General features: G+C 41.0%; 2 protein-coding genes across 8 annotated transcripts in view; one reads left to right on the top strand and one right to left on the bottom strand.

Annotated features, from left to right (window-relative positions):
* HMG20A (high mobility group 20A) overlaps window positions 1-3,348 on the bottom strand; it is a 92,837-nt gene extending 89,489 nt beyond the window's left edge. For 2 of the 4 annotated variants that reach the window (XM_055130983.1, XM_055130985.1), the window contains exon 1: window positions 2,836-3,347. The gene's annotated coding sequence lies outside the window, so the exon portion shown is untranslated. Of the gene's footprint in view, window positions 1-2,835 lie in introns of all 4 variants that reach the window. The other 2 variants (XM_055130984.1, XM_055130981.1) reach the window with 2 other exon arrangements.
* Window positions 3,349-3,645: 297 nt separating this feature from the next.
* Window positions 3,646-27,764, top strand: part of PEAK1 (pseudopodium enriched atypical kinase 1) — a 270,744-nt gene continuing 246,625 nt past the window's right edge. For all 4 annotated transcript variants that reach the window (XM_055130599.1, XM_055130596.1, XM_055130597.1 and 1 more), the window contains exon 1: window positions 3,646-3,788. The gene's annotated coding sequence lies outside the window, so the exon portion shown is untranslated. The remainder of the gene's footprint in view (window positions 3,789-27,764) is intronic.

Genomic DNA, 27,764 nt, shown 5'->3' with positions numbered 1-27,764 from the left:
GTCTTTGGACAGCATCCAGCAGTGGTCTGGGAATATTTTTGGCTTTGCACTCAGGGATCACTTCTGGCAGGCTTGGGGGACCTGATGGGGTGCCGGGGATTAAAGCTGAGTTGACTGTGTGCAACGCAAGTGTGCAACCTGCTGTACTATCACTCTAGTGACACTTCAATAATGTTAAACTGTAATTTGTCAGAGTACTTATATAATACTTTCCCCTCTACATTCCACTAATAAAGAAGATGGTGACTACCTCTGTAATCAACTAAGGCTTGCATGAGGTAGTCAACGTGTTCCCAACTTTCTCTCAGTAACCCAGATGTTATTATTATCTTTAATATTTTGTTTTATCTTCTCAACTACTGCTGAAATGTTGTAGCCTTTCAAAAGATAACTACTAATTAATTTTAGGGTCATATATATACATATATATATATATGCATATATCTACAATGCTGGGGAACAAACCCAGGGACTCACATATGCAAGGTAAGTGCTCTACCACTGAGCAATAGCCCCAGTCCAAATATACACATTTTGTGTCTACAGAAAGTTAAAAGTATAAAACATATATCTATAGGGGCTGGAGCAATAGCACAGCGGGTAGGGCGTTTGCCTTGCATGCGGCCGACCCGGGTTCGATTCCCAGCATCCCATATGGTCCCCTGAACACTGCCAGAAGTAATTCCTGAGTGCAGAGCCAGGAGTAACCCCTGTGCATCGCTGGGTGTGACCCCAAAAAGCAAAAAAAAAAAATATATATATATATATATATATACTTCTCCTTTATTGTAAGTTATTTTATATCATTATTATTTTGTAGGACTGAACCTAGAACCTAGGGCCTTTATCCATGCAATGTAACACTTATTTTAAAATACATTAAAAAAACCCTCTAAAGTCAAAAAGCATTTGTTTTTTGGTTGGGGGGGTGTAAGAGTGGCTTTCAGGAGGTGCGCAGGGGGCCCAAAGGCCACTCCTGGCAGTACCAAAAGGCCCAATGCTAGGATCTAGCAATGAGGGTCTGATGGGGCCTGTTGTCGCTGGACCCTCTGGAGTTACATAAGGTGGTGTTCTCTGTGTGTTTGTGTGAGTGTGTGTGTGTGTGTGTGGGGGGGCTATCCATTGGATAGGGAGGAGGATCAGGATAGAACTCCAGCATCCCAGACATGGACCCTGAGCCTGAGCTATCTGACTGGCCCCCAAATAGCTTTTTTTTTTTTTAGAACTAGAATGAAAATTATTGCGAACTGAGAAGATAAGCAAACTGAGGCTAGATCTGGTAACAACCCCAAAGGACAAAATTAATAGAACTCATTTCATTCTTGAGAAGCCTGGGAATGAGGCTCAGTGTTAAGAGTGTCGGCCTTGCATGGGTGAGGTTATTGATTCAACCCACCTTGGAGGGCAATCGCCAGCACTGTTGCTGTGATCCCTGCACCACAAAAACATGACCTCTGGGGCACTGCAACCAAGTACCTGCCCACCATACCACAATCAAGTGAGCATGGGAGTTGCTGAACCAAATGTGCCACATTAGCAAGGCATAGCAACCAATGTGTGGCACCTCCCATCCCATTTACCACCCCCCCCCCCCCACCCAAGAACAAAAGGGAAGAATACACTCTTGAAAAACATTTCAGTTCGCTCAACAGATATCCCACAACTACTGGAAGAGCTGAGACTGATAAATTCCAAACAGATCGATTCCTTCACTACAAATCCACACAACATAGTGGTACTTGAATGCAGACGCCAAGGAATTAAAATCGGTGAACATTAATTACCTTTTTACATAGGGTTTTGCAAAATACGGTTTCCCCCACAAGATAGCATGGGGGGGGGTGGGAAACAGTCTTTTCTCAACTCAGTTTTGGCCTTTTGTGAGCCAATTCGCCCTTGTTCTCATTACTTAAAATGCGAGCCCAATCTCCTCTTTCTTGCATTACTAGGCTTTAAAACCACCAGGGACAGATCTTTTCTCAATGGACATGTTGAACTTAAACGACAAAGCAGGGAAGGAAACATCAATGAAAACCTGCAAGTCATATGAAAGAATTTTTTGGCTGAGGAAGTTTCTGGAAAGGGGCAAAACCTGTAGCCTAAGAACTGAAGATAACAATGGCCTAAGTTAAGGTAACAGCAAGCATATGAGTACTCTGACTCAGGTAAGGCAACAGGTCTTCTATTACTGCAAGTGAAACACGAGGCCTGCAATAAACCAACTGTCTCTTAAAAGAGTAGCTTCAGCTCCCCGTGGCATGTTAAGGCAGAGACCACTCCAGCTCACTGGGCCCATGTTGGCCTTGATTAGGGCTCAGGGGCAGGCAATTCATGAGTCACACAAATAACTATGTCTTCTGGTAGCAACGGTGGAGCATTTTAACAAGGGTTTTGCATTCTTTGAAGAACGTTATTATGAAAATTTTGCTGGAATTTTTCATTTACACGTGGAGCCATCATCTTACAGCCATTCTGATTGGAGGTGAAGGGCACAAGCTGGTGGAATAACCCAACTTCACAACGCACATGATTCCAATGCTACCGGGTACCGTCTGTGCAAATGGTACCAAGCATCACCCTCTCAAAACTTAGCCCACACAGGAAGTGGGTTGGACACCCCCAAACCATCAGCCTACCCCCACCGGAAGTGAGTGCTGTTTCCCTCTCCCCCAGGATGGCCCTCCTCCCCACCCCCAACCGGAAGTGAGTCGTCCCCATTCAGTCGGCCTTATAAACCCAGACAAACCAATATCAACAACAGCAAAAGAGGGATTATCTCAAGGGGTATAGGGCATCTCCGCTGTGGCCACCCCCGAGCTCGCCTTGCTTACTGACCTGCTGACGGTAGGGGCAGGCAGGGGCCTGGGGCCTAAAGAAAGTCCCTTGCACAAAGGACAATTCCCTGAGCCCCTCTCAATCGCCTTCACTCTTCTGACTCCGTCGTCTCACAGCTTGACAAAAATTCCTCCGCAGTAATTTATTTTTATGTTCTTCCCCCCTTTTATTTGGTCGCTTAACCAAGTTCCCACAGGTAACCTCTTTTGTTGAAGAAACTGTAAAAATCGCTCCGGTGGGGAGAAAAATGAAGTATTATTGCTATACCTTGCGAAAAATGAAGGGATTACTTTGTTCAAAGGCGGCGAAGGATTACGTGATTACGCAAGGTGAGACTCATTTCCGCGGAGGTTTCTGGGAGATGTAGTTTTATTTAAAAAAATTGCTCAGGCCTACAAAACATATTGGAATTTAAGTTGGTCATTACTGTATACTGGAGTCCTTGGAAAAAATCATGTTTTCGACGGAGTCCGCTATATGGGGAGGGCCAGCCAATCCTTCCGAGTCTTTCCCTCCGGAACCGGATTGGATCCAAATTTGCCTTCACGCCGGCCCCAAGGTAACACTGGCCCCACCCCCTCCTCGGCCCCGCCCCTCTCGGCCAATCAGGCGCCGTCTCGGTCTCAGCCTCCGGAGGTAGGCGCGCGAGAGGAGGGGCCTCCGGAGGCTCCTCCCGCTGGGCGGTCTGAAGTCGCGCGGGCGGCCGCGGGCCCGGTGTCGGCGCGCGCGCGCGCGTGCTCGCTCCTCCGGGCGCGCGCGGCGCGGAGAGGAGGCGGGCGGGCTGGTGGGCTGGGCGGGTGGCGGGCGGCCGGGCGCGCGCCGCGGACTCGGCGGCGGCGAGTAGTTAGTTGTTTAGTCAGTGTCAGTCGCTCGGCGGCGGCGGCCGCGGTCACCAGGAAGCGGACGGGACGGCCGGCGATGGTGGTCCCCGCGGCGGCGTGTGCGCCCCTCAGGTAACGGGGGCAGGCGCGCCCGCGTCCCCGGCGTCCCCATCTCCGCCCGCCCGGGCTGCCGGCCGCGGGGTCGCCCGCGGGCGGAGGGCGCTGACCCGGGGAGCCGGGCGGGGCAGCGGCGCGGGCTGCGGGTGGCCCCGCCGCGGGGGCTCGGACGGCGGCTGCCGAGGAGCCGGACCGACCCCCACAGCCCCCTCCCCGCGCCCGCGGGCGTCTCGCGCCCCCCGCGCTGCCCCCACGCCCGCGGCGCCGGCAGCCCGGGCGCCCCCCAGAGGAGGGAAAGTTGGGACCGGGCTGCGGGGGGAAAGTGGCGCGTGGGGGAGCCCGGCGGGCGCCGACGGGCTGCGCTGAGGGGAGCGCCGAGGGGAGCGCTGCAGCCTGGCCCCCGCCGCGCCCCGGAGCGTGCGGGGCTGCTCCGTGCGTTTCTAATCTTTTTCTCTCTTCTTCTTCTTCGGGGAGCCGGGTTAGGGCGGGGGAGGGGGTCTTTGGATTTGAGCAGCCGGCCAGTTTGCTGCTCCTCTGCCCTCGGGTCCGTCTGGCCCGGTCCTTGCAACTTTTCTGAGGAGGACTGGCCGTCTGCAGCCCCGGCGTGCCCCCTCGGCGGCGTGCGCGCTCCGGAGCCCGGTGGCCGCTGTCGTCCCTTGCGAAGGAGCCCTCCGCATCCCACCTTTAAACGCACTTTCTTTCGGCCCGGTGCGAGTGTGCGTGCTTGTGTGCGTGTGCATGTGCATGTGTATGCGTGTGTGAGTGTGTGTGTGTGTGTGTGTGTGTGTGTGTGTGTTCGTTCAGAGATCCAAGTTTAGGAATTTGAGCGCTGTGGAATGAAGTTCCTGGGAGGCTGGCGTGAAGGGGATAATGAGGAGTTAAAGGAAAACTATGATTTCATCTTCATTGGCTTCGCTCTAGAGAGCCTAATCCATTCCCCCCTCCTTTTCTGTTAAATGTGGTGAAGGTTATACGGTGAATTAGATACTAGGGGTCTTACATAAAAAGGCTATTTTTAGGCTATCGGGGGATGTATGTTAACCGCTTTTCACCTGAGTTGAAATTGCCTTGAGAATTGGGGCCGGGGTAAGGTATGTATTGATTTTTGTTCAGCCACGTCGTTCCCCACCCCCCTCCCGCCCTCCCTAATGGGATGGTGTAGTAATGTGTGTCGTTGGAGAACCCAGATGATGGCTCTCTGCATAGTGGAAGTGAGAAGTGAATTATCCACAGGGGTAAAACTTTCCTTGAGCAATCTTGGGTATACTTGCTTCTTGATGGCTTCCTTTGTAATCTCAGCGCATTTCTAGGTAGCGCAATTCACTTACTACCTTAATTACCTTCTGAAGTGCCTGGCACTTCTCTTTGGTGACTCGTTTAGTAAATTGCAATAGTGGATAAGATACTTTTTTTTTTTTGGTTTCAAAAGATGGGATTTACAGTGTTGGCTCAGAGATTAACAGTTAACAATAGAAGCAGAATTCATACCATTGCTGGTGAGTTTTGACTATGACCAACTCACAAACTATGTGAAAAAACAAACATCTTTCCATAGCTGTCAGAGGGGAAAGGGGAAATATTTTATCATGTCATTATTTTGCAGGCTCTTAACATTACTGTATTTTGTGGGGGAAATGTCAGATTGTTTCCCTGGTCTTTTTGATGTGTGGTCCACTTCATTCCCTGCCCCCTTTTAGGGGCTTGCATCTATGTTGGGCTGGATTCCAGGATGGGAAGAAAAGTGCTTTGGTGAAAAGATAAGATTGCTTTGAACTATTTTGATACTATGACTATTCATTTTACCTAGTGATAGTGTAGAGAAACTGCCTTGATAATGGTTGTACCCTATTAACATTCTGTGACAATTTATTTTTAAGTGTCTACCCTGAGGCCCATGAAGAAACAATGCCAACTTCCTAACTGTTCCTGACAATCATATTAAAAAATGTGTTCTTGGAATGCATTTTATTTGTACTTATATAAACATTTATCTTTGTACATTTATGGTAATGTAAATATTTAGGTCTGAAAGCTTAAAAACTTTTATTGGCTTATTTGCATACTTGTTTTTCAACATCTAGCACTGCCAGCCATATTTGCCAAATATGCATCAGCCATAAATTCATGCTTTGGCACATTTCACATAATAACTCTTCTAAATTGCTCCATGGTGAAGCATCATGAGATTAGCATTTGTTTCATGAGAGTGATTTGTTGTTGTTTTTTACTGTAATGATGCACAGTTTAAAAGGAACAGGTGCTGGGATCTCACTGTTTGTGTTGAAACCTGCCAGATCATATTCTTTTTGTTGGATGGATTATTTAAATAGTTTAAGAACCAAACCATGGCCCTAGCATGCCAAATGCCAGTTCAAGGCTCATATCATTATGGCAGATCCCATCAAGACAGGTGTATATCATGAGTTTTATTTCCCCATTGCTTTTCTCTTTGTTGTAATTTCTGCTCCCTATAACCACCCTAGTATTTCTTTTATTAAAAGAATTTTTGTTTTTTGGTGCCACACCTGCTATGTTCAGGGCTTACTCCTGGCTCTGCACTCAAGGGTTCAGTCCTTGTGTGGGGTTTATATGCAGTGCTGGGGGTAGAACACAGGCCAGCTACCTACATGGCAAGCACCTTTCCCCTTCTGCTAGCTCCCTGGCTAGTATGAGCTCTTGGGAAAGTCTAGACTCCTTCACTGCTGGTTTGTTTTCCTTGGAGAACTAGAAATTCTAGTAACTTTCAGGCCCAAAATAGCTCACATTTGTTTGACAGATATTTTGAGCGCCTTTTAAGTGGTAGGCATAGTGGTAAGTCCTGAGTATATGTAGATTGATATCTCTTTCTGCAGGGAGTGTACAGTTTAGGAGAAGATAATTGATAACCACTAATAAGAATGTGGTGTGATATGTGCCAGAGGTATAAGCAGATTTCTATGGATGGAAGCACAGAGAAGTATGGGTGGTAGTTAAGTAAGACTTCAGTTTGGGAAAAGTTCTGAAATGCACCTTAGTGGTTTACCTGAGCTAATCTTCAAAAATAGGCAGGATTAACTAGGTTCAGAATGAAAGAACATTTTCATAAATACACACAAACCACAGATGTTAAGTCACAGTTATTTATTTTCTAATAACCAAATTAAGAATAAAAGAGATTAGTTTTAATAATATTTTACACTTAACCGGATATATCCCAAATGCCATTTAAACAAGTAATCAGTGTTAAAAGTATTATTGAGATATTTGATCTTCCCTATTTCATGCTGAATCTTCAGTATCTAGAATTCTACTTAACAGCACAAGTGATTTCTACTTAACAGCACATCTCAACTTGGATGGTTAAACTCAAATTTTTATTGGCTTGGCCAGTAAAACAGTAAAAGAGGTAAGGTGCTTGCCTTGTATGTGACTAATTCCAGTTTCAGTCCCTAGCACCACATATGGCACCCCAGCACAGGCCAGGAATAGCCCCTCTCCACCACTCCGGAGTCCAAAACAAAAACAAACAAAGGAAAACAGGCTAAAGAGATAATACAGTGGGTAGGTGCTTGTCTGGCAGGTATCTGATCTGGGTTCAATCTTTGGCATCCCATATAGTCCTCCTAGCCCCTCTAGGAGTGATTATTGAGCCCAGAGTGGGAGTAAGCCCTGAGTGATGCCTGGTGTGACAGAAAACTCAAAAAATAAAAACAGAGCAACAAAAATCAGGTGATAAGAAGTCAAAGCTCTGAATGAATAATTTACAAACTAAACTAAGTAGCTTTAACTTCATCCTAAGGCTGCAAGAATTTTAGCAAGTGAAAAAAACAAATAAGTGCATGAGAGAATCAGATTTGTGTTTCATACCTACCATGTTGGCAGTGAAATGAATGTGAGGTTAAAGAAGGGCAAAACTGGAAGCAAAGTTAGGAAACTGTTCTTAGTGAGACAGGCAATATAAGGGAGGTGGGTATATGAGAGATTTGGGAATTATGGTAAAAAGGACATACTGAAGACATAGAAAGATAGTACAGAGGTTAAGGAACTTGTCTTTCAGACAGTTCAGTTTTTGGCACTGCTTATGGTTCCTCAAGCACAGATAGTGAATCTGAGCATCTCAGGGTGTGGTCCGCAAACCAAAAAATTAATAAAATGAGAAGGACAGGATAAAAATAATCAGACATTGGCACTGAGCAAAATCCAAGATTAAGGCTGAATCCCATGTTTCTGTTGTGTGCTAGACTAGAGACTTGGGAAAAGAAAAGAATTCAAATCTTATGTGCCAGGCAGGCCAAAGATGGAGGGAAAAAAAGAAAGAAAAAAAGAAAGAAAAAGAAAAAAAAGGGGGACAAATTTGTCAGGGAAACCCAGGGAGTAGAATAATTTGTAGGAGTAGGTGTAGTCAAGACCATATTACCCCAGAAAAAGAGCTAGTAAAACAAGAATCCAATAATCTCTTAAATTGGGTAATTTAAGATGCCATTTGTAACTCTGTGTAGAGCACATGGTTACATTGTAATGTTTTGAGGTAGTTAAAGGTAAATGACAAATTGTAGCTGATTATGAGGGATACAGTGTTGATTTTTGTTTGGGTTCTATTCCCAGATGCCTAATTTTGCTCCTGGCTTGCTCCAGACACCTTGCAGTATCTAGGATTAACCAGGCTCTGTATTGAAAATATGCCCATCATGTCTGTCCAGTTACCTCTCTGGTCCCAAGAATTTTAAGCAAAGGACTGAAGGAAAATGTATAGGTGGAAAAAAATGTCAGGGGGTTGTTGATATTAACTTCTCTACCACCACCCTTTTTTAAATTGTGGGTCTTGGACATGGTTATGTAGGATTAGAAAGAACCCGTGGAGGAGATTATAGTGGGAGAAGAGTGGGAGAGTGGCGTAAATGTAAAGCCATAAAATTTTGAGGGGATATGATCCAAAGCATTGAAAAAAATCGCCTTGGGTAGGACCTGGTTCTTGGAAGTATGTGTGTGTTTGGGAGGGGGGAGTGGAGGAGGGAGGTAAAGCAACTGAAACAATGTAATGAGACCTTACTGGTGCCCACTGAGCAACAGGATGACAGTGACAGTGATAGTTTTTTATTTAATTTTGTGTATTGTTGGGAGGCTTAGGAGCCACATCTGACAGTACATGCAGGGATCACTCTTGGTACCCACGGGACCGTGCTGTGTAAGGTATTAAGCCCAGGCCTCTTCTTTTCAAAGCATGCTCACCAGCTGTTTGAGCTAACTCTCTGTCCCAGGTACAATAAATACAATAAATTATGTTATAGAGCAAGAAAGAGAATGAGTTGACATGTCTTCTATCAATATTTGAGAACCTGCTAAGAGTTGTGGCCAATGTGGTAAAAAGGGGGTTCTTAAAAGTACTATTATCAGAGGCAGACAGGTACTTAGACCTGAGTAGGAAATGAAGGATCATTAGACAGCATTGAGGATTCATTTGAGGTTGTAGACCTTTGATTTATAGAGGTACCAATTTGTATACTTTGATTTTTCTCTGGCAGTGATTAGTTTGGGTATTTATACTATATTAGAAGAAGTAGTATAAAAAGTAATATAAGATAGTCACTGTTAATCTTCCTTTATTGTAACATGAACAGCTCAGGTTTAAATTCTGATGGTTTATTCCAGAGCCCAGTTTGCTGTCCACTGTTTTGTAAATGCCTGCTTGGTAGAGATATCTGAAGGACAGTTAATGAGGGAATTAGTGTTCCCGAGGATTATGATTGAAATGAACTGTAGTATCTAGGCTGGATCCTGAGCAGGAGGACTGGAAGGTGATTCAGTTGGAAGAAGATGAAGGGCAGGTAGGGCTGGAGATTAGTGTGAAGCTGAAGAACTGAGAAGGGAGCAATAATATTGATTTTTATTTATGGAGTACCCACCATATACTGGAAACTTTCATTTATTTTTTACTAATCCTAGCATTAATTCTGCACTGTGTTATTTACCTTTTGTTCTTCATTTTCCCATTTCTTTAGGGTGGTGCAGTTGAGGATAAGAGAGATTAAATTTACATGCCCAGGGATATTTAATAGCAAATGATTCAAATCAGGATTTAAAGGCCATTCTTTCTTCTCTGAACCATATTTTTATCTAAGGAGATAAGAGAGAAAATATGCTAATGATGAAAAGCAAAAGAATGCCAAATATTTAATTTGGGATATTATAGGTCTAAAATTTATTTAATAAATAATTGTTGAGAATTTAGTATGTGCTTGACCTTTCTCTAGGTGCAGAGTTTATTGAACCAGAGACAAAAATTATTTCTTTCATCAGTCTTATATTCTAGACACAGGGAGGGAAATAAGTTATTATAGTATATTAGATAGTTGGGCTAGAGAGATAGCACAGCGGTTGGGCTTTCGCCATTCACACGGCCAACCCGTGTTCAATTCCTCCACCCCTCTCGGAGAGCCTGGCAAGCTACTGAGAGTATCGCACCCACAGAGCCTGGCAAGCTACCTGTGCTTATTGGATATGCCAAAAGCAGTAACAGTAAGTCTCTCAAAGAGAGACGTTACTGGTGCCCGCTCGAACAAATCGATGAGCAACGGGATGACAGTGACAGTGACAGTGATTAGATGGTTAAGTGTTACAAAGAATGAAACAGACAAGGAATGCTAAGGGGTGTGTTTACTTTTATTTAAAATTTCTTTCTTTCTTTCTTTCTTTCTTTCTTTCTTTCTTTCTTTCTTTCTTTCTTTCTTTCTTTCTTTCTTTCTTTCTTTCTTTCTTTCTTTCTTTCTTTCTTTCTTATTGAATCACCTTGAGATACACAGTTACAAAGTTGTTCGTGATTGGGTTTTAGTCATAAAATGTTGTAACAGCCTTCCCTTCACCATGGTACATTTTCCACCACCAATTTCCCCAGTGTATGTTTGCTTTCTTAAAGAGGATGTCTGAGGACTTGGTGAGAAATGATCAAAGAGGTGAGGAGTTACATTCTTTTTTAGAAGAAACATTTTAGCTTTTTATTCATTTATTTGTTTTCAGGCCACACCCAGTCGTACTCAGGGGCTATTCCTAGCTTTATCTTCAGACTTGACTCTGTCAGTGCTTGGGAGACTATATGTGATGCCAAGATTCAAACCAGGGCCAGCTACATTCAAGGCAAGTGCCTTAACCTCTGTACTATCCCTCTGCCTTTCTAGAAGAAACATTTACATTGACCATGAATCAGAGGGAGGTTTGGTATTATCCATGAACTCTTGGTCATTGTAGTTAATTGGGAATAAATGAATTTAAGTGTAGAGATGGTTAAGTTCAGAGAGTCAACTGAGTTCAAATCATATTGACCTTTGTAAAGACTTAAGTTGTTACTTTGTGAAACGAGAACAACTTTATGGGTTTAGTCATAGAAGCAGATAAAATTGGATTATATTTTTAAAAAATTTCACTCTGAAAATTTTAAATGAAATTCTGAGTGAAACTTGGGAGATAGTTTAAAGTCAAGGTTTGGAGCACATGTTTATTATGTGAGAGCCTGAGGTTCTATCCTTGATGCTCTTCGTTTTGGCTACTGTATCACAAGTGATTTAAAGCAGGAAAAAAGAAAAGCAACAGAATTATTTAGGAGGTTTTCATTGAAAATCAGAGGGGGCAGGGAGAGAGAGAGAGGAGAGAGAGAGAGAGAGAGAGAGAGAGAGAGAGAGAGAGAGAGAGAGAGAGAGAGAGAGAGAGAGAGAGAGAATCTTGAGCCAGGAAAATGAGAGACAATTGGTTTTGGGCACAGTCTTAGCTTTATCCTTGAGCCTAAATACATGTTTTCTAACTTTCTATTTTAAAATGATTCTAAATTTACAGAACTGTTGCAGAGTCTCTAATACCGGTGTTTCTTAAAACTTAGCAATGTTGGCATTTTGAGCAGGAGTATACTTCATTGTAGAGGTTCTCTATTATGCAAGAGAATGCTTAGCAGGATCCCTTGTCTCTCAGTGTTTTTTAAAATTTATTATTTAACTGTTCACATTCGTGGAAATCTCTTTATTTAAATTGTTTAAATTGAAAAACCTTTGTTTTTTACTTCCTCACCCTCCTCTTCAGTGACGTTTATATTGTTGTTGCTATGGTAAGTAGGTGATGGGGTGGAGGGTGGAAGGAAAGGGGTGGAGGGTTTACACACACATGGCTGTGGTGCTTACTGAGGCCTGCACATCAGGTTGTGGTTCTTGCATACTGAGCCATAGTGCTTACTGAGGTTTGTACCCCTTTAGTGCCTCACACTTGCTCACTGGATGGGGGAATGTCACATATTTACTTGAGACACACACATTTATGTTTGTGATACACACCAGAAGCTGTTATGGTGTTCTCCAGATGTTGCACTTCTGGCTGTGACACTCGTACATCTTTTAAGTTGTGCTTTCCTAAGGTTGCATCCCCTTGTTTTGGTTGTGCTCACACCTGTAGTGCAACCAGAAATAACTTGTGTCAGGGATTGCTGACAGTAGAGTTGTCAGATCTAAATAGTAAAGCTGTCAGGAGCATGCTTGTATATATGAGGTACAGAAAATTTGAACACATGACCATAAACTTGCAAGGCTTGGGCTAGAAGCTGTTGCATTATTCCTCCAGGTTCTGCCTTTATTCATGAGATCCATCTCCCTACTTACTGATTTATTTTTAAAAGTCTTCTTTTGGGGCTAGAGCCAATGGTAGATCAGGTAGGGCACTTGTCTTGTACACAGCTCACCTGGATTTGATCCCTGGCACTCCCTATGATCCCCTGAGCCTGTCAGGAGTGATCCCTGTGCACAGAGCCAGTAGTGAGCCCAGATCACTGCTGGATATGACTTTCAAACAAAAGTTTTCAGCCACTGTCAAATTCTGCAATAGGGCAAAATTGTTCATTTTAAGAATAATTGTCATCTATAAGCCCTTCTTCCAGTTTCCCCTAATGTTAAATTTCTTTAAAGTTTTTGGGTCACACCTGGCAATGCTCAGGGTCACTCCTGGTTCTGTACTCAGGAATTACTCCTGGCAGTGCTTGGGGGAACTATATGGAATGCTAGGGATTGAACCTGGATCAGGTACATATGTATAAGGCATGCAAGTGCCTTGCTGCTATACTATTGCTCCAGCCCCCTGTTGTTAATATTTTTAATAACTACATTTGTCAAGCTAAGAAATTAGTTTTGATACAGATGTTCTAACTAAATTGCAGACTTTATGTTTAAGCACTTTTTTGGGGGGTTGTTTTGGGCCATAGCTGGCAGTGCTCAGGGCTTATGCCTGACTCTGCACTTCAGGATTACTGGTGACAATGTCCAGGGGTTCATCTGTGGTGCAGTGTATTGAATCCGGTTGGCTGCATGCAAGGCAAGTGCCTTACTCACTGTACTCTTTCTGTGGCCTCCAGAATTCACTTTTAGTTCATTGGTTTTCACTTTTTCCTTTCTATGATCCAAACTTGGAGAATATGTTGCTTTTAGGTGTAATTGCATTCAACTTTTCCAAAATAAAACAGTTTATCTTTTCTTGTCTTTTATGGCTTTGATACTTTTAAAGAATATTAGTCTAGGTATATTGTAGACTGTTCCTCAGTACAGGTTTGCCTGGTGTTTTCTCATGATTAGAGTTGGATTTACAGTTTTGGAGGCAGAATATCAGAGAAGTGAACTGTCCTTCCTAACATGTCAGATAGAAGATACACGATACCAGACCCACCTATAACTGGTGATCACTTTGTTAAAGTGGTTTCTGATAGACTTTTCCACTGGAAGATGACTCTTCCCTTTCCACAGTCTGTTGAAAGCAAGTCACCAATAAATTGCCTATATTAATTTTTGCTGTGCATTTTTCTAAAGGCACTTTGTAATTTCTTTCTTTTCATGTGTACTAACTGAAATTTTTTCTGTAAGGAAGGTTTGTTCCGTCTCAACTTTCTGCATACCTATTATCATATATGTGTACATACACATATGTTTTATATATGTATGTGTATATATATAAGTTCCAACCCAGGCCATTTGCCTTGCATGTGGTCGACCTGGGTTTGATTCCTCCGTCCCTGTCAGAGAACCTGGCAAGCTACTGAGAGTATCCTGCCCGCACGGCAGAGCCTGACAAGCAACCCGTGATTTATGGGATATGCCAAAAACAGTAACAAGTCTCACAGTGGAGACATTACTGGTGCCGCTCAAGCAAATTGATGAACAACGGGATGACAGTGCTACAGTGCTACTGTGAAGGGCTGTAATTTACTGCTCTTGGTATTTATTTAGCTTCCTTATTATTCTATCTTTGGCCATCAGGAGTTCTCCTAGGTTGGCTTTTCTGTCCTTTTTACATGTTACTGTTTTTGTACATGTTTTTTGTACATGTACACTTCTTTATTCTTTGGTACTATTAGTTGCATGAGTTTCATCTTGCATTTTTTAAAATTTAATTTTTAATTTTTTTTTCCTTTTTGGGTCACACATGGAAATGTACAGGGGTTACTCCTGACTATGCACTCAGGGATCAACCCTGGCGGTACTCAGGGGACCATATGGGATGCTGGGAATCGAACCCAGGTTGGCTGCATGCAAGGCAAATGCCCTACCCGCTGTTGCTCCAGCCCCTATTTTTAATTTTTTAAATAATTTATTGGGGATGTCCTGTTGATGCTCAGAGCTTTTTTCTGGCTCTGTACTAAGTGCTCACTCCTTACAGTGCTTGGGGAAACCATATGTGGTGCCAGAGATCAAATCCAGGTACACTGCGTGCAAGGCAAGCACCTTAACTCTTGTATTATTTTTCAGGTCCTATGTCTTAATTTTCTTTGTTATTGTTTTACTTGAGGGAAACAGCAGTTCTCAGAGCTCTGTTGTTCTTTTCCTAAAAAAAAATTTTTTTAAGGCGTCGTGATTTGCAAAGTTGTTCATAACAGACTTTGAGGCATACAATGATCCTGTATCAATCCACCCCCAGTGTCAACTTCCCCTCCACCAGTGTTCTCAGCTTCCAGCTTGCTTTCTTAACAGGCTCATTTTTAAGTTTGATTATTATAATTTGGGTCTCATACCTTGCAGTGTTATTGGCTCTGTGGTTTATACATACACATTTCTGAACCACCAATGTATCTGTGACCTCTAGCCCCTACCAGTTAACTTCTGGTCCTCCTCTTCTTACTTCTCTTATCAATTATTTTCCTTCCTTGTCCTCATTTCTTTAATCTAGAATTTCTTTAATCTCCCCTTTGGTACCCTTTGATACCAAGGCATTCCGTGTCCTATATTCCTAAATACCATAGGTAAGGGACATCAGCTGGCATTTGCTCTTCTCCAGACTTCATTTAACATGATATCCTCCAGTTCCACTCAAATTGCAGTTGAATTGCATGATTTCATCATTCCTTGCAGCTGCATTGTGTTCTATTATCTATAGTTATCATACCTTCCATATCTGCTCCTGTCATTTGACTCCTCCTTGTTCATTCCATATCCTAGCTATTGAGCTGAGTTCTGCAGGGAGTAATGGCATGCAAATGTCCTTTTGAAGTTTCTGTGTCTTGGGGCATGAGGGGTGGGGGACAAGCTCTGTTCTTGAACTCCTGATAGTGTGGGAAACCATGTGACCCCTGGGATCAAACCCACACTGGCTCCAGCCTATTGAGCTCTCTCACTCTGCCTTTGTTTTCTTATCTGCTACATAGGAACAATGATAGAATCTAACCTTTATGGATTTTTTAATGTGGTGGTATTTGAAAACCACTTAAGATAATTTCTGGGGTATAGGAAGTGTATGCTTGTTGACTAAAAAATACAAGTTGGTAGAAATATTACATAAAAAATTAAATAGTTTTCTAGTGTGTGTTTACAGGTTTATTTATAAATTATAAAATATCTATAGCTTTTTTTTTTTTTTTTTGGTCACACCAGTGTTCCTCAGGGGTTACTCCTGTCTCATGCACTCAGGAATTATTCCTGGTGGTGCTTGGGGGACCATATGGGATGCTGGGAATCGAACCCATGTCGGCCGTGTGCAAGGCAAACGTGCTACCTGCTCTGCTATCACTCCAGCCCCAGATAAAATATCTATAGCTTTTAAAGAGAAGTTTGCCTCTTTCCTAACTCCGCCTCCTTAACTTTTAGTCTCTTGATAGAGGAACAGGAAAATTATGAATCTTTTATATGACAGGAGCCCTTTTCATTATTTAAAGTTAGGATTCCCTTAGAAATTTCCAAGAGTATTCAGTAACTTTTACTATTACAATGAAGATGTCATCATATACTTCTTAAATATTTTGGAATAATGAGTTGACTGTTCCCAGTGCTGAGTTCTTCCCAGGTGTGCATCAGTTTGTATGGATTTTATTTGGGTAAGAAGTAGGAGTAATTGTGGGAGTTTGTGTGAAAGAAGATTTAAGGCATCAGAGAAAAACAAAAAGGATCTTCCCAATGCCAGTTCTTTCCTGATTTGAAAAAAAAAATTTTGCAGAAGTATCTTGTTTTTTTCAGCATTTACTGCCTACATTCCTGATGTTAAACTTCACAGCTATTGGCTAGGTGAGTGCCTTACCTGCTGTACTATCTCTTATCCTGAGGGCACATTTTTTAATATTCCTTGCCATACAACTATTTGTGGAATGATAGCATCAGTGGATATGGATATGTAAATTGCCCCATTAGCAGCATCAGAATAATTTGTAAATCCAGTAGATCCTAACATAGAGTTGAGCATTTCTTGATTGCTGATTTAAATTTTGTTTTTTATTAAAATATATGCAAATAAAAATTGAATCCTATTATATTTCAGCTTGTAATTGTGTTGTTAATTTTATATTCCAAATATCTAGTTAAAAAACCCACATCTTTGTCATTTAGAAAAAAAGATATATCTTGTGTTTTGTCATCTTTGTGCATTGTACCTCATGAATGCTGACCCTGAATTTGAATTTCCCATGTGGACTGTGTGGTTTGGATTTTCATGGAGAGCTGCCAACTGGGAAACTGAGTCCTGTACAGTGTCTTTAGTTTGTCTTTCTTTGATCTGAAAGAGCTGAAGTAGGATTTGTTTTCATCTATATTATACTACACATCTTCCATTTTATATTAAGAAAAAATTCAAATTTGGTTATGAGAAACATTGAAAAAATGTAGAACAAATAAAAGTTTGATATTTGACCATCCAGAAATAAGCAGCACTAATGATTTGGTGTGCTTGTTCCCCTATTTTTGTATCTGTATATGCATTTCAGAATACCCTAGGTCATATTTCCTGACATAAAGATGTAGTTTGTATATCATTTGAGTTGATACAGTCAGTTAATCCTGCTGTGAGACACATGCAGGAGCCAAGACTCAAAAGCTGGACTCATGCTTGCTGCAAGAAGGATTAGTCTTTTTTCTTATATTGTTAAAGTAAATTTGGGTAATTTCTATGTATGTTTGTAATAGTTCTACTTTTAAATAATATCTTGGGTTTTTTTGGATGACATATATGTACTTTTTCTATACCATTAAAAAATATCCTACCTCTTCTTCCCATTTTATGTTCACTCTGGCTTGAGAAGTGTGTGATCAAATAGCAGTTGAATTGGTTTTTGATAACCTTAAAGAATATATATCAAATCTCTTGGGTTCTCTTAGAGCAGGCTGTTCAATAAAAATAATGCATGCCACATGTATAATTTTGATTTTCTAGCCACATGTTTTTAAAGTACAAAAAGGGTGAAATTAATTTTAATGATTTATTTAATTCATTTAACCTGGAACCAAAAAATCATACATACTATATAAATGTGTTTTATAGTCTTACTACTAAGTCTTCAAATACAGTGTATTTCCCTCCTTGATACACATCTCATTTCATATTAGCCATATTTTAAGTACATACTAGTCACATGCAGGTACTATTAGCACAGTCCTAGAATATATATGTAATTTCCCACATAAGATTCAAGAAACAGTTGGCAGTTTTAATGGCAGTGTTTTATGAGAAGAAAATAGCAAAGCCAAGTGACACTATGAATGCTGAGTAGTTGTTTTGGTGTCTCACCAAATTGTAAATCTTTTTTTTTTAATTTATTGGGGGGCTGGAGTGATAGCACAGCAGGTAGGGCATTTGCCTTGCATGCGGCCGACTGGGGTTCGATTCCTCTGCCCCTCTCGGATAGCCCGGCAAGCTACTGAGAGTATCTCGCCCACATGGCAGAGCCTGGCAAGCTTCCTGTGGCGTATTGGATATGCCAAAAACAGTAACAGCAAGTCTCACAATGGAGACGTTACTGGTGTCCACTCAGGCAAGTTCATAAGCAATGGGATGACAGTGAGACAGTGATACAGTGAATTTATTGGGAGGGAGGTTGGGACCATGCCTTGAAATACTCAGGGAATTCTCCAGACTCTCTACTCAGGAATCACACTCCTGGTGCTTCTTGGGGACCATATGTGGTGCCAGGCATTGAACTGGAGATGGCTGCATGCCTTAATAAATGTACTACCTCTCCACTCCCTTAAATCTTTACCTTTAATGACATAGTCCTATATTTATGGATCTTCATGTTGTATTAACATTCATAGTTGTGTGAAATTTGACTGGGTACTTTATTTGTAGTGATTTAGAGAATAGTTAATAAAATTAATTCCATACCCCAAGAAATTTTGATTACTAAGAGTTTACCTATTGATTTAAGAGCTGAGGACATACTTTATTCTTTATTTGTGGAATGAAGTATTCTATGAAATGAGTAATGATGACACACAACTGTGTGAATCCTTTTATCTTGATCCTTAACATGACCCTTCTCTTATTAAAATAAAAAATTCAATCCCTGACACCACTCCACATGCTTCATATATTCCAGGCAACGCTGCTGGTTGGAATCCTAGTGCCACAGCAAAGTACGTGATCTCTGGCGCACCACAGTCAAATCTGTACAAATCTGAACAGTGCTCCACTCTGCCTGCCCTCCTTACCACAAGAACAGCAGCAACTCTCTCCCTCTCTTGCTCTCTCCCCCCGCCCCTCTCTCTCTGTCTTTCTCTCCCTCTCTCTCCCTCTATCTTTCCTCTCCTTTGGGCATTATAGTTTGCAATACAGGTACTGAAAGATTATCTTGTATATCCCTTTACCTACTTTCAACACTCAGTTCTTGTCACCCAGTGTGATCATTTCCAACTATTATTGTCCTACTGGTCCCTTCTCTATCCTAACTGCTCTCCACACGCTCCCATCCCCATCCCCCATGCACACAAACTTGTGGCAAGCTTCCAACCGTAGACAGTCCTCCTGGCTCCTGTTTTCCCTGGCCTTGGGTATTAGTCTCATATTATTTTATTTTTATATACCACAAATGAAGGCTTTGCTTTTTGTCTAGTTTGTGCTCATGAGAAAATTTTTCTTAATATCACTAAGCTTTATTTTATTCTGTCAGATGGAGATAGTCCTGTCTTTTTAAAAAAATGTGAGTTTGATGGGGCTGGAGCGATAGCACAGCAGGGAAGGCGTTTGCCTTGCATGTGGCCGACCCGTGTTTGATTCCCGGCATCCCATATGGTCCCCTGAGCACCACCAAGGGTAATTCCTGAGTGCAGAGCCAGGAAGGACCCTCATGCATCGCCGAGTGTGACCTGAAAAGCAAAAAAAAAAAAAAAAAAAAAAAAGAATGGAAGAAAGAAAGAAAAAAAAAATTGAGTTTGAAGGGCCAGAAAGACAGTTCAGCAGGCAGGGCACTTACCTTGCACATGTCCAACCCAGATTTTATCCCCAGCATCCCATAAGGTTCCCCAAGCTCCATTAGGAGTGATCCCTGAAGACTGGGCCAGGAGTAAGTCCTAAGCACCACCGGGTGTAGCCCAAAACAAATTGTATATATATATATAATTTTTATTATTAAATTGATGGAAACTAAAGTGATATATCTTAATAATCTTTATATCCTAGGACTTGGTATTGAATCTGGCACACAGACATTCAATAAATATTGAATTCAAGATTGAAGATATATAAAAGAGCTTTCTTTCCAAACAGTACGACCAATAAAAGTTGTTATTATGTCTACTTGATTTGGACTATTTCATCTATAAGTTCTTTACTGGAATGTGAGAACTGTAATAAATACTTGCTCATAATATCAATATAATTATCTATTGTGGTTGCATTGTTATTTATTAATAATATTTTATTCACCAGATATCTTCTGGAAATATATCTTTAAAATGTTATAGTTGCTTTATTTAAAATAATTTTTAGGTACCAGAGGGATAGTACAGGGGGAAGGGCATTGCATGCATCTGATCTGGGTTCAATCCCGAACATCCCATATAGTCCCCCATGCACAGCCAGGAGAAATTCCTGAGTGCAAAGCCATGAGTAACCCTTGAGCAACACTGGGTGTGGTGCTAAAACAAAACAACAGAAATAAATAAAAATTAAAGAATGTTTAGTACTTTGATGTCCTTTTTTTTTAAGGTTTAGTTTATAGCAGATACATTTTTGTTGTTGGGAAATAGACTTTATTCACTATGTCCAGTATTTATTAAAGTGAAAACCAGCTCATCTGTGACTGAGAAGATGGTTCAAAGGTGTATAGCATATACTTTGCATGCAAAGGGCTACGTTTGATTCCTAATACTGCGTAATCCTGCAAGCACTATTGGAGGAGCAGCTCCAAGCACCAAACTGAGAGTAGCCCCTAGCATTGCAGGGTGTGGCTCCAAAATAAGACAAAAGTGTTTCAGCCCATCTGAAACAATATAAGCTTATTAGATAGCCCAAATGGCAGGTTGTTGGAATATAGTCTAGTAATCATAAAATACCCAAATAAAAATAACTGTTTCTTTCTTTTAAGACTGGGAGAAAATTTCTCTTTCTTTCATGGGGGATGCAGTACTTCATAGATACTTCATTGGAAATAAACAGAATCATAATTCAAGAGCAAATAATCTATTCAGAATGGTATTTAAAAGTGATCTTTATGAAATCATTTAGCTTTTTCTAGCATCAGCTGAGTTTCTACCCACTCACTGAGTCATCTCTAGCAATTGAAAATTTGGATATTTCACATTTTTTAGAGTGTATTTTTTGGTAAAGTGGCTTACTTATATTTATCATGAATGAAATACGCAGAGTTTATATAAAATAGCATATGCAGCATGATAGATAACTTATTGTTTCTAAGGAGTAAGTGAGGAAAACAGTTGGAAATCATCAGTGTGCTAAGACGCTATTCGCTAAATGATTCTCTGGGAATATCACACTTTGTTGTGTTTCATTGTTTTCTTCTATATCTACATGTCACCACAAGCCTTTGAGTGGTTATCTTCGAATATTTGGTTTTCAAATGATAATCAAACTTGATTTCCCCCTCTTATTTTCTGTATGATAGTACTTATTAAAATTGCTGGTATGAAGAAATATCGTGCATATTGCTAAAGAGATTGACTCAGTGACAGTGCAGGCCACTTGGCCAGATGAAACTGAGCTCTCTGTTGATAGTATGAAATGATTAGCCTTAAAGCCGGAGAACAGGATTCTTGCTTCTTCCTCCCTTGATTTCTTGCCTAGCTGATCATTTCTCTCTGATGACCAGACATGCATTTTGAAGAAATTGCATTGCTAAAAGACCTCCATTTATTTCTATCTCGTTTTGAATTTTATAGCTATTGTGTACCGACACAAAGAAACTTGGAATCTTGTCCTTTTAAATTCTGGTGTTTATGTATCTTGTATCTTCTCATTCTTAGGAAATCCCAGTAATAATTAGAACAAGATGTTCACCTCATGACTGTTTGTTGTGATCTGCTTCTGAATAGTTTGTATTGTTAGGCCTTTATTATTTCCATTCAGATCAGCAAAAGCTCCCTAAGAAAACCAGCATCTTTAATGTATCCCAGGGGCCAGAGATTTAGCTCAATGGATTGATTGCTTGCAAAGGCCCATGTTCAGTTATTGGCATGATAATTCAGTTATCACGCAGAATTCCCTGAGCTCCATTGGGTGTGGACAAAAACAAGCAAAAAAAAAAAAAACAAAACCAACAAGAACATGAAAACATAAAGACATTCCAAATTGTTTATTTATTTGACAGTTTGTTCTGTGCTGAGGTTTGGTTCTCATATGTCATTTTCTGACAAAGTTAAGTAACAGTCTGTGGAAAATTAAAAGATATGTTCATAGCTGATTCAAAAATTTAGTGGCTCAAAGAGGTACAATTACTTGTGTTGAGCTTTTTTAAGAAATATAAGAAAAGGAACCCTGTTTTAGTTATGTAATTACAGAATAATTGTAATGTGACTAGTATGGATTCACTGTTATGGTCATATTTCAATTTCTGGTCCGGATGTATTATTTCTGGGAAAGTATTGAGAGATTAAGACTTTTAGGGCTAAGTTGAGCCACTACTTGAATTGCTTGCTAATTGAACTGTAGAAGGAAAGGAAGTGATATGTATAGCAGAACTATTCTTGAGGGAACTAAATGTTGTTCATTTATAAGGTGATGACTTTGGAGTTAATTGTTTGCAGTTTGAGGATATTATTATGATCTGTTAATCTGTAAAACACACTAAATAAATGAGTTGCAGGGTCTGTATGAAAACAGTTTTTATAATGTCCTAATTTCAGTGACTTAGAATATGAATTTTGAAAGTGTTTTATTTTCCTTTTGACTTATTCTTTTAGAATTAAAAGTTTTCAAGTTCATGCTCTTGAATTAGTAATTTTTCTCTACAGTGCTTGCAATTCTAAAGGCTAAATATATGGGTCTAGAGATAGTTTCTTTGTTGTGGGGGGTGCAGGGTTATACCTGGCATAGCTCAGGGCTTACTCCTGGCTCTTTGTGTGGGGATCACTCCCAGTGGTGCTCGGGGAATCATATGAGGACCCAGGGATTGAACTAAGGGTGGCTGCATGCAAAGCAAGCACTTTAACTTGTATCCTCTTTGACCAGAGACAGTTTCTTTAAAAATACTTTCTTTATATTCCCTTCCTCCCATCTTCCTTCATTGTTGTTATTGTTGATCATGGTAATGATGTAACATTAAAGCCATCAGAGTCACTGATAACTCAATGACTGGGGTTGTACACATGTTTGGTGCTCACACATTTTTGTAAATTTTTTTGGGGGGGCTTTTTGGGGTCACACCCAGAGATGCTCAGGAGGTACTCCTGGTTCTGTACTCAGGAATTACTCCTCGTGGTGCTCGGGGGACCACATAGGATGCTTGGGATTGAATCCAGGTCAGCCACATGCAAGGCAAACACTTTCCCCAGTGTACTTTCACTCTGGCCCTTCACAGATTTTTAAAACTGTGGTGCTTGTCAGGTTACATTTGAGGTTCTAGTGCTCACCAAGGATTGTACTCACTTAGTTGTAGTGTTTAGTGGGGTTCACCGCAGGTGCTCACACAGCGTACCAGAGGTCACACTTCCTGACTGTGGTATCTTTTTTAGTTCCCAGGTGGTTGCACCCCTTTTTGTGGTTCTTATACACATTTGGCTGTCGATCACTGTAATGCTGGGAATCAGACAGTGTAACTACCCTGTTATGTGAACAGTGCTGTCAGGATCATACTCTGTACATGTGGGCCATCTGGGATTTGATTTGTGACCATATGCTTGTGAGGCTGGTGCCCTAATCCCCCCATTCCCCACCTGTGCTACTCCTTTAAGCCAAAGTTGTTTATTGCTATTTATTTATAATTAAGTTGTTTTTGCTTTTGAGTCATACCTGCTGGTACTTAGGCCTTATTTCTGACTCTAAGCTCAGGGATCACTCTTTGTGGGGCTTGGGGGACATTATGGGGTGCCAGGGGTCGAACCAGGGTTGGCTGTGTGCAAGGCAGGCATCCTACCTGCTGTGCTCTTTCCAGCCCCTGTTTACTTTGTTGTCCAAAGATTGAACAGCCTCATAGGACTCATACATATGAGTCATGTGCTCTGCTACTGAGCCACTTCCCTTGTCCCCCTAAAAATAAGAGAGAGAAAAATAGTATTTTAGAAGAAAATTGGAGTTTCAGTATATGTCCACTAGTTGTTACTGTCTTAATTTTCCTACTGAGGATGCTTGCTGTTTTTAGGTCAGCATAGGACACGTTTCTTTCTCTCCCCCTTATGCTGGCAGCAAACCCAGGGCTTCACAAATGCAGGTCAAATATTCTCCATTGGGTTATATTCCTTGCCCCAGGAAGCATCTCTGGTATTTATTTGTGATAGGCCTAATGTTAGATGCTAGTGGGGTAGAAAATAATGAAGGAAATGCAGTCCGACATTTGAGTGTTCAGGGGGAACACAAGAATAAAAGAATATATTTTAGAGCAGGTATAATGATTGGGGTATATAGTGAATCATAATTTTTTGCTTTGATATTAATTTGGCCATCTGAGATTCATACAGTCTGTAGGCCAAGAGTTTAAAGTATTTCTAATGCTTCACATTCTGGCATTATCACTTCTAAAAAATCCACAAGTGAATAGCCAGTTTTTAGTATGTGTGAGGTGTCCTTCCCTTTCTCTTTCAATTTCTTGGATGTGAACTGTTGGACTTGAACCATCTCTGGTTTCAGCTTCATTTATGCGGAAAGAACTCTTCTCCCATAATTATTACTTTTTGACATTTGTTATCTTCCCCCCCCCTTGTTTTGTTTGAATACTGATAATAACAATATCAAGAGGTGGCAGATTTTTGGATTCTCCGCTAGTAGTTTTTATTTTTTTCTATTTAAGTAGGGTCTAAAAAAAAAAGGTGTATCATTCAAGCTTCTGTTGGCTTGCCCTTTTCATTTCTCTCTTCAGGTACCTGGAGAGGGCCTCTATTTCCTTAGCATGTGCCAAAAACAGTGTTAGTTATCCACACTGCTTTTTTTGTTGTTCTGTTTTTGTTTTGGGGGTCACACTTTGCAATGCTCGGGGATTACTCCTAACTCTGCAATCAGGAATTCTTGCTGGTAATGCTGGGGGTGTGATATGCAATGCTGGGGATCAAACCTTGGTTGGCAGTGTGTACAGCAAGTACTCTACCTGCTGTACTATTGCTCTGGCCCTCTACCCACACTGCTTTTCATTTCAAGTTGAAAAACCTCCCTAGTATTTTAGTGGTTAGGATTCAGTGCTCTCTTTCTCAAGTTGGAAGTATTTTTTACAGCAATACAATAATTAGACCCTAATGTGGAAGTTGTAGTTTAAAAGATACCCATGTTCATGCCATTCAGAATAAATAGTTCCCTTGTCCTCATATTTTATTTTTACCTGAATTTAAGATGGTACCAGCACCCTTTCTTCCTAGAGCTGACCTTTTAAAAGTCCATATCGATTCATATTTTCTTCCCACTAGAATGTCAAGTTCTTCACTTTAGGACCTCTGGTTCACAGGTGCATTCCAGTGCTTAGAGTAGTGCCTGTCACATAGAGTACTTGCAGTAAGTGTTATTGAATGAACAACTCTGCCCAGAAGACTGCATGCTTATTTCACACATCTTGTTTCAGAGCATGGAGTTGTATTCCTAGTCTTTATGCAAAGCTTTGTTTATTTCACGTAGCCCAGTAATAGCATGTTGGGGCAGGGCTGCCTCCAAATCAGTATTATGTGCTAGGGTCACTTAATGGTTATCTTACCCGGGCATAAGAAGTGAAGCCCTGAATGATACCTTCTGGGCCCATGACTCTGGTATCCAGTGTCCTTGTGATTAAATTTAAATCCTGGTGGAGTAGTCAACCCTTATAGATCAGTGTGGGTAAGAATGGAGGTTTTTGGATATATTCTATTTTTTTTTGTATTGCTTTAAGTTTTTTTTTTTAATTGAGTCACCATGAGAACAGTTACAAAGCTTTCAGGATTAAGTCTCAGTCATACAACGATCAAACACCCATCCCTTCACCAGTGCACATGTTCCACCACTAAGAACTCCAGTATGCCTCCTTTCCACTCCCTACCCTGCCTGTGTGGCAGATGATTTTCACTTTACTCTCTATTTACTTTGATTACATTCAATTTTCGACAGAAAACCCACTATTATTATTCAGAATTTTCTCCCCAACAATCAGACCTACTGAAAAGGCATCATTAGATCATATTCTAGAGGCAGAATTTCTTATCAGTTTGATTGTGGCATCGTGCAAAGAGTTCCTGAAATTCCCCAGGGTACCAAATCATGCGCCAGGAAAGCTGAGAGACAGTTTATTGTCATGTTTCTTGAGAACTAGGGTTCTGTAGTCAGATCTCCTTTTTTGAATCTTGGTTGTGCCATTTCCTTTCTGTGTGATCTGCAGTGAATTGCTTATTTTGTGTCTGTTTCCTCACCTGTAAAATGGGAATAAGAATGTTGCCTAACGCTTAATTTCTTTTGTAGATTGACAGGCAAAAGGCTTTGAACATGTCCATTACATAGTGACAATGTTCATTAAATATTAATACTTATTTGATTCAGGGAGTACTTGTATCTCTTGTTTTCATTCTGATTGCGCTCCTTTGAAAAGGTTGAGAAGGCAGAGAGGTGCAGTTGATGCTCTGGGAATTCCACACAGGCCTACTTTCGTCCATGGAGGTGGGTCACATCAGCCACCAATGCCCTCATCCATCATCACTGTGTGTCCGGTTGGGAACTTTGATCTGAAGAGTTCTAATTATCCCCTAAAGCATGCCATTCAGTTTGACACTCATGATTTTTAATATTTGAAAGTTCCAGAATTGCTCCTATGGGATGTAACCCATTCTTCTACCTCCTTCTTGCTTTTCCTTATACAGTTGAGTGAATATGATGCTCTGTTTTCCACACAGATACCCAACTAGCTCAGACTGCTGAAATAGTAGATATTTTAATGTTAGTGCATAACATGTTGTTATGTTATTGGATATTTAAAATTTTATTATTACCTGGGTTTTAATTCCAGCTGTACTTAGCTTAATATTTTATCCCAATTCATAAAATGAAAAAATATCCCCCTTAGGACCAGAGAGATAGTACAGCAGGCAGAACACTTGTCACGCATGAGTCCGACCTGGGTTCTATTCCTGGCACCCTCTATGATCCTCTGAGCACTGCCAGGAATGACTCCTGAGCACAGAGCCAGGAATAATCATAGAGCCAGAAATAGACACTGAACACCTCCACGTGTCCCCCCCCCAAAAAAAAAACCAGACAAACACCCCCCCCATAAGATTGTTGTGCTAATATTGTCATGTTCTTCATAACTTTTTGGTTAACATTGGATTACATATATGATGGTTATCCCTGTATATAAGCCTAGGTAGTATAGACCAGGGCTTCCTACATTTTTTACAGAGCCCCCTTTCCCAAGAAATCAGACATGGACCAGTGTTACCAGAAGCACTTAGGATTCATGACTCATTTGATTTTGAATTAACTTTTGGCTGTGTTTTCAGAAACCTTTTACTATTGCTACATTTTTGCCCCTCCCCCCCATTTATTCTTATTTGATTGTGTAGCACAGTTTAGGAAGCTAGGGTATCAGCTGTACTATGTAGTATGGGCTATACCATGTATATTTGTATAAGCATATATATTTAATTTGTGTAACTTCACTTCCTAACTTTTCATACAGCAAAATCACCCAGTGTATTTCTGTCATCAAGCAACAGAAGGCTAATGAATACAAACACTTAGCATAGTGATTGGTATGCATTATTTCAAGGATTAGTCACAGAGTTACCATACCTGTCATCATCATCATCGTTATGGCTGCTCTTTATATGGATTTATTTTGGTCTTTTTTGGGGCTATACCTGGTGGTGCCTAGGGACTGTTCCTGGCTCTGCACCCAGGGTCACTCCTGCCTGTGCTTCTGGGGTCATATAGTGCCAGGGATCGAACCTGGATCTCCTGCATGCAAAGCATGTCCTCAGCCTGTTGAGCTATCTCCTGATCCTGTTCTATGTTTTAAATCAACAATGAAATACAAACGCACAGATTCTTATTTCTGCCCAGGAAGACTAAACAAAATGGAGTAGTTCTATGCCTGACATACATTATAACTTTCCTTTTTGCAGTCAAGGTTTTAGTGACACACAGGTACTGGAACTCAGCAAGCCTTGAGATTTGGCTTTTATTGTC

This window comes from Sorex araneus, chromosome 3 (genome assembly GCF_027595985.1).
Source record: "Sorex araneus isolate mSorAra2 chromosome 3, mSorAra2.pri, whole genome shotgun sequence".
Classification (NCBI taxonomy): domain Eukaryota; kingdom Metazoa; phylum Chordata; class Mammalia; order Eulipotyphla; family Soricidae; genus Sorex; species Sorex araneus.
The sequence above is the reverse complement of the archived record's forward strand: the minus strand, read 5'-3'. Positions and strand labels throughout refer to the sequence as shown.